The sequence below is a fragment of the Rhea americana genome, unplaced genomic scaffold, assembly GCF_003343005.1.
Source record: "Rhea americana isolate MKP2758 unplaced genomic scaffold, rheAme1 scaffold_209, whole genome shotgun sequence".
Classification (NCBI taxonomy): Eukaryota; Metazoa; Chordata; class Aves; order Rheiformes; family Rheidae; genus Rhea; species Rhea americana.
This window is the reverse complement of record NW_028186249.1, coordinates 1,121,375-1,129,072: the sequence shown is the minus strand read 5'-3', so window position 1 is coordinate 1,129,072 and position 7,698 is coordinate 1,121,375.

Here is a 7,698-nt window from a genome sequence, read left to right as displayed (position 1 = left end):
GAGGATAAATGTGTATGGCTGGGGAGGTAGGTTGCTTTAAGGCGATGCCAGTTCATCAGTTTTGTGCTTTCCTCTGTTCAGTTTCTCACTGTGAATGACTACTTTTCYGTAGCCTATACTTTTCTATGTCTCTTGAAATTGATGTCTGGTTATGTATTTCAGCCCTTATCCCTGGATTGCTCTTATGTAATGTGGGCAGAAAGGGTACTAGCCATCTGATTTGAGCAGTTCTCCATTAGCTGTTTCTCTGATGACTGACTCCTCCTACAACTTCAAGGAAATGATTTGGTTCTTTTTTKGGGGGCCAATCAAAGGATAGGCCTGCTCCAGCATGGGTCACCTTGGAAATGTATTCACACCCTCTTCTCCTCTGCATAAGCCATTAAAACCAAATGATCATCTTGCATCAGCTCAGCTCGTGTCAGTAAGTGACTGAAGAAGACACATCAAAAGGGAAAGAAAATGATCCCCTTTGGGTTATCAGTGCCTACAGAAAAGCTGCTGTTATCTATGATTTTTGCTTTTATCTTCCTCAGCTCTCAATGTCTGGATGCCCAGTGCAGTTTACTAAAGACTCTGGCAGTCTCTGGGCATCTGTTTCCATCCCTGGACATCCCTGCTGAARATGAATTGCTTTACTTCCTTGCTAGCTCTTGGTTCAGTGCTTGTTGTGAATTATCTGCAGACAGGACACCCCTATCTTGCAATATGATGAGCTGGTCAWGAGTGCATAAGAGACAGAAATTGGTTAGAGGACACCTCTTACATATTCCTGTCAGTGATTGTTTTCTTTTGCCACCAGAAAATGGTTGTTCTCAGTGCTGTCCCACACACCTGTTCTCCTTCTCTGACAGGACCACCTTCCCTCTCATGGAGTTAAAAATGTTCACTTTGTGCAAAACTGTGCTGGAAAAGCTAGTAAAACCTCCAACGGSGGCCATGTTGTGCAGCACTTGGATTTCTGCCCCCAGTGCTTGGGGTGAGAGTAACTGGGGGAAAGCTCGGACTGGCTTAAGGTAACTGGGAAGCACTGGAGAAGGCACCTGACTCTCAGTAGCAAGGTGGCTGTAGCCGTAGGGGAATGGGTGAGATGGGGGTCCTTCTTTATCCCACCACCTTGTGGGTGCTGGGCAGAGTGTCAGTGTGTCTCAGAGAGGATGGCAAAAGCTAAAGTGTCTATTGTTTGTGCAGASGGCTTTACTGAGTACCCAATTGGTTAGGAGCACAGCCACCACCTTGATTTTCTGTACTGAAGCCACTTACGTGCTAAAGCAATCCTCTTCTCTATAGTATTTCCATTAAGGTTGTGTAATTGTCTGCAGAGAGACCATTGGGCATTTGACTTTGCCAACATCCCAGACATATCTGGCTCTGGAGTCCTATTTCAGGTTTGATTTTGTTTCCCTGTCTTCTAGACCCTCATAACCTTTTCACCCTAATAATGAAAATTGATTTAATCAGTCCTGATCCTTCATAAGACATGGGCTCAGGTGACGGCAAATTAACCAAGACAGTCGTTTTCCCTTGAAACATAATTCCCACTGCACATCAGCAGCATGACCCATTCATATCTTCCATCATGAAAGCCCTTTATTTGATAACAGACTTAAAATAAAGATTTCCTTGGGGCTTGTCTYTTTGCAACTCAGCCAGACTTAATCCATCTGTGAAATTCAACCACAGAATTGGAGAGTTCCAAGCAGTAAGTTACACAGTGGGGCTCTTTTGAATAATTTGAAAAAAGCAAAATATAAATGGATGTTTTCCCAAAGGCTGTTTGCAAGTGAGATTGGCCAAAATAGTGGCAAGCTTCATTCGTAGGGTTGTCTGTTCTGAGATAAGTGATTGATGGATTGCCTTGGGATTGTGGGACTCTCATGTTCTACGTGAAAGGGAAGAAGCCTCTGGCTGGGGAGAGGAACATGTTATTTTGGTTAGCATTTGGTAGACTTGTTTGATCTCAGTAGCACTGCTAGTTGTGTTTCCCCCTTCCTTCCCCTGCCCCTCGCCTAATCCAGCCTGTCCCAGGTCACCTGTAGCATCCCTCTTACAATGAGATTGTCTCAGACTGATCCCTCTAAGGAGTTACGACCAACCACTGATGGCCAAAACTCAAAGAACAGCCCCACCATCTCTTCAGCAGCCTCCCGAGGATAATTAACCTTGGGTTTGTGCCCTACTTTGATTACCCCCCACTGAACATTAATTAAAGCTTTCAGCAATTGCTTTGTGAAGTCTCATCTGGTGCAAACCAAGTCACTGGGACGCAATCTGGTCCCTTGGTGGGAAAAATAAATGAGCAGGAGAAGGTTGCTTAGTAACAGATGCAGCTTTCTTTAATCTGTGCCCGCCAGCGGGCCTTTGTTTGTCACTGTGTTGGCTCTCAGTGTCTGCATCAGATAATTCAAGTGGCTTTGCTGAGGGATTGCTAGGAGGCCCTTTCTAGCCTTGTCCTTCTCAGAAGGAATAAGATGCTCACACTACAGGGCTGGRGAGATGCCCTTTCTGCTCACTGGCTGCTGGTGCCACCCAGCCCCACTGCCTCACCTCTGCCAGGATGAAATCCCAGCTGCTGTCGGAGCTCTGACACCCCTTGATTTTGAGAGAAGTGTGCTGACAGACTGGAGAAGGCAGGTGGGGAGAGCCTAGGCTTGAGGAGACCGTGCTCCCGAATTACCTAGGTTTGCAGCCTTTCAGGGACAAAATCTGCCAGCTSCATTCGTTTCAGATGGCTTTTGAAGCAGGATTAAGCAATAGATAAGCCAGTATCTAGCTGGGGGAGTTTAGGTGCCTGAATGGGCCAGGCTAATGATTTGCTTTTATCAGCCTGAACAATCAGATCCTAGGTATGAGACTTTTCTCCTTTCCTTAATAGAAAGGGAATTGATACTGGAAGCACCTGCTAATACCTATCAAAAGAGAATAATGCAACAGCAACTTTTTTCATCTGATTAATGTAAGCCATGTTTGATCTTTGCACAGCTGCCTTAGGCCTGGCAGCAGGAATCCAACCTGTGAAAGATGACCTTTGAGTCGRCATCTCCTCTATCAGAAATGCCAGTATCCTAAGCTGGCTCAGACAATAAGGAAAAAAATCTCTGGATGGAGATTTGATCTTCCCTTCCCTCTGTAAGCCTGGTTCAATCCGTGCAGCCCATGCAAGTAGAGCAGAATGGTGCCAGATGGACAGTGGTAGCTCCCAATTTATGCATGACTCTTTCTAATTTATTCATTTCCAAGCACATCTTTACTGCCCTTGCAATTCTCAGATGGGAAAAGTGAGGCATAAAGATCAGGCTCAAGCTTTCTTGAACTTGGTCCAATCTAGCCCAGCTCTTGCAAGGTTTGGGGCAGGTGCTCATTCCTCAGCCCCTTCCTTGTCAAAGCCCGAAGCTTTACCTTGGTCCTGAGCTCTGTGATAGCATGTACAATAAAATGTTTCCTTGTCCATACAGGTCCCTGCTGCCTCAGAGGCTGCTGTGTGTTGGGGCAATAATTTCTAAGGAGGCCCCAGTGGGCTAATCCATGCTTGTGAATACTCTGTCCTTCCTCACATTGCCAGCCATGGGGCTGCAAGCTACAGACTAAGTCTGACTGCTTTTGCTGTTGGATTATAAAAACCTACCTTGTAGGAAAGGAGCTTATAATGCAGTAGCAAAGGGCTCCTGAGTCTTTCCTCCACTGTTTCTTAAAGCAGACATTTTTCATAGCTGGCATGGTCAGAGATCTCCCTGACCCGAGTGCTGCCAGGACTATTCCTGACTAAGCTTAAATACAAGGCCTGTGGCAGTTAGCTACCTCGCTGGATTTGGTCAGGAAAATTCTTCCCCTGAGAGGAAGAGGATGTCCTTGATTTTTTGCAGCTGGTTCACTTTGGGCAAACGCTTTCTCCAGACTTCATTGCTCTCGCCAGTAAATAACTCCTAAAAATATCTCTGTGGGTGATAATTGATTAGAGATTTGTACAGCTGCTCCAGCTGAAAGTACCTGACTTGTGAGTGCTGGCTCCAAATCCTCCGACAAGCACAGTCATGCTTGAGACCAGGGCCACCACGTGGCCCATCACGGCCGTGGGAAACCTCTGATCCCCTGGCCTGGCTGGCAGGTTTTTGCATCCTAAGCCATATCCTGAGGTGCCATATTCTGGAGAAAGGCAGCAAGTGCAGCCCTGACTGGAGCCTGGACATGATAGATGAGGAGTCCAAGTTTGAGGCTGTGCTGCTTTATTTATCAGCATCCCCCCACACACACACTGTTCTGAGCTCACAAGTTTTTAGCAAGGAGGAGCATTGGGCTGTGGGCCATCACATTGCCCTCACCCAAAGGGAAGCACCCAAATCAGCTTCAGGGATGCGCGTGCGCATTGAGCTTTTAGGGCTTTTCTGCAATGTAAAACAAGACTGACGGAGCATCCAGGAGCTCACACAAAGCTGCTGGACCTGGAGTTGCAGGCTCGCAGCCCTGGCTGCTGGCAGCAGGGGATTTCATTTATTTATTTATTTATTTATTTATTTATTTATTTATTTATTAAAAAGCCATCCAAGCCCCTAGATTAAAAAAAATAATGATCGCACGGCTTAGAGAGAGCATCTGAGAGCGAGACCACAGGATGAAACTGTGTGCAGGACACAGGATGAAACTGTGTGCAGGACACTGTTTGTGTCCTGCAGTCCTACCAATGAGTGCTTCACCATAGAAACTACAGCCAGAGGCTTCTCCTTCCTTGAGTGCCTAAAGAAAGGTTCCCAAATCCATGTTTTGGCAGCAAATGAAGCATTTTTTGGCCATAAGCATGGCCACAACTTGGTGAAGTTGTGGGGTGGCTTTGGTTCCAGTGGGTGACAGGCACTGGCCCAGAGGCTGCCCCCAAGCCGGGGCTTCAATCCAGCTGTGAGAAACGCGGATGTGTGAGGGGCTGAATTCCCTGCTGAGCTCTGCTTGGCATGGGCCATCAGGACGTGGTCACGGCCAGAGATGGGAAGGAGCGAAAGAGCCTGAGAGCCATCCTTGGCAGCAGTGGGAGATGCCTTGCTGCTTCCCTTGGGGACCGGAACCCGGAGGCGAGTGGGAACAAGAACCAGCCCCGTCACCAACACTGTTGATGCAGAAAAATGTCAGCAATCCCTGCCATTTCCTGCAGTCTGTCTGAGGTCTGTGTGTTAAAAAACAGGCAAAAGAAATGTGAAATAAAGAAGTCCTGGTGAGAGAGCGGGAAGCAATGGCTCTGATCTCCTTTAACAGCTTTGGAAGGTTGCTAAATGAGCACTTTGAGACAGCGAGAGCTTTGTGAGGCTTGTGACTGAGGTGGAAGCATTGATACCTGTCCTCTCTTTAAGAGCAGCAAAGGAATTTTTGGCTGCTGAGGATGCATCTAAAGAGTTTGCGTGGCTAAATGCCCCTGGGTTTAAAAGCAGAAGCTCAGCCTGCAGCTCTGGGCTGTACCAGCGTTTGTATTACTGGAGCATATTTCTCTATTTTTCTTCTTTTTTTTCCTGGCTGTTACTCAAACTGGGACATTGGTGTGAAGGGTTTGTTAGCATCAATATTTGCTAGGTGGACAAATAAAAAGTTGCCTTTGACTTCCAGAAACACTGGGTTTCAACATGGGGAACAGCAGTGTGACCAAAACAAAACTGCTGGGAAAGCATCTTTCTCACCCTGCAAAGCTTCTTGCTGTTGCAGCAGAAGTGGAGGRTTGCTTTTGATCAGAGGGAAAGATGGAGGCAGGAAAGAGAGCAATAATTCAAACAAAGTGGGGAAATCCACCTGCTTGCACTCACTTAACAGGGAAGGACTGCTTTTTCCTTCCTCTTTCCTTGCTGGATGACGTGTATTAGCAATATCATAGTGTCCTCTGCTGGGCACAACAGAAATGGGACACAGTCAAGATATTTCTCTAGGCCCTGCACAAACCCTTGCCCGCTCCAGCCTCAGCAGTGCCACCCAGTTGCATATGAAGCCCCACATAGAGGTTTGCTCTCATGTTTTTATTTCTGCTTTTCTTTGGCCTCCTGAAAGCTGAGATGAGCTGGGTTATTTCCATGCCTAACTCTAGCAGCAGAGCTGTACTCCTTCACCTTGGGCTTGTGAGGTGKTTTTAGCAGGTTGTCAAGTGGATAAAAAATAGTGAAAATTATCGATAATTCATTAAGGGTTTCAGCTTTGTTGTTCTTAAATTTCAGTTTTTCTCCCCTTTTTCTCTCTCCCTTAAAGGCAGTGAAAAGTAAAAGGAGAGGAGAAGGATACCTCCATCTGATGCTGAAGAGCTTTCCAAAGTGTAATGCAATCCATAGGCATTTTGCATCATCCTTGCTTCCCCTCAGCTCTTTTCCTCCATCTACACAGAAAGTTTTGAGTTTTATTTTTATTTTTTTTTTAAGACCATGAACAGCTATGGTCTGGATTTTTTTTTTTTAATTCTGTTCATCTGATCTGAAATTAAGGTAATTTTCACTTGTGCACCCAGAGAAAGTCACTAGACTGAACTGGAGCAAGTCATAGACTGATCTGGAGCCTGTTTATAGTAGGGTACATAAAAAGCTTCACCATAATGATGTTTTAAAGTGATTTTGTACATTTTCAAAGGCTGAAACCCTGTGCTCAGAATTAACTGAAGATTTGGTTCATTTTGGTCCCCCTCTACCTTGTTAGATGGCAGCAATGAGCCCTGTGTGGAACAGGTCAGCAAAGGTGTCTGTAAAAATGCTCTGAGCCATTTGGCTTCTCCCCACAGCATTCCTGTCTCTCACTGTCCTGTGTGCCCCTTTCTTGATCTTTCCGTTTGTATTTAATGATGTGTTAGGCAATGCAAGGCCTTGCTGGGGCTCATTTCCAGAGACACCAAAGAGCATTGTGCAGAAATGCTGCTGTGACCCTCCCAAGCTGTGTTCTCGCCCCCTCATCCAGTTGGAGACAGTATCTTGGAGGCCACCAGAGCTGTCGCTTCAGGACCATGCAGAGCTGAGAAAGCTGTGTTTGAAAAAGTCAGCTCTCATATACTGCGGGCACCCTTTCCCCCTGCGGAAGGCAAGAGATTTCCTTACATTACGGGTAGAAGGACRGGAGGGGAAGCCAGAGGATGAAAAGTCAGTGTTGGCCATTTGCAGATTTCTCATGGCATGAATGTCCGAGAAGACTTGGCACTGCTGCAGGGAAGGGCTGAGGTGGGCTCTACCTACCTCCTTTGCCTTCTCCATGATTCTGCAAAGAAATTAAATTTGCCTGGGACTCTATAACAGAGTGAGCATGGTTAGTGCATGTGAGAGGAGGAGAGGGATCATGTTTTTCAGCTTAATGGCTTCACTAAGGTACCCACATTTTCAAATGCAAATAGAAAATAAAAGCAGGAGGTACTTAACAGGACTCCTGTTTGAAAGGAGGGCTGCCATGACATACCACAATGCTCCAGCCCGTTTTGAGCCCTGAATATTAATTTACACTTAAGGTCTTTTCTGAAGTATGGCTCAGACCTGGATGTACTTTTCCATAGGTAACACATATAGGGAGAGTGGGATGGCCTGAGGATCTAACCTCTTAGCACTTAGTCAATCAGCACTTGCTAAAATGATGATATGTGGGAAAGATGGAGGGATTGGTGTTCTCCAGCAGGTGTGTGTGTTTTTGGGGGGAAGGATAGTGTAGTGGTTATCACATCTGCTTTACACACTGAAGGTCCTGCATTCAAGCCCCAGTGGAACC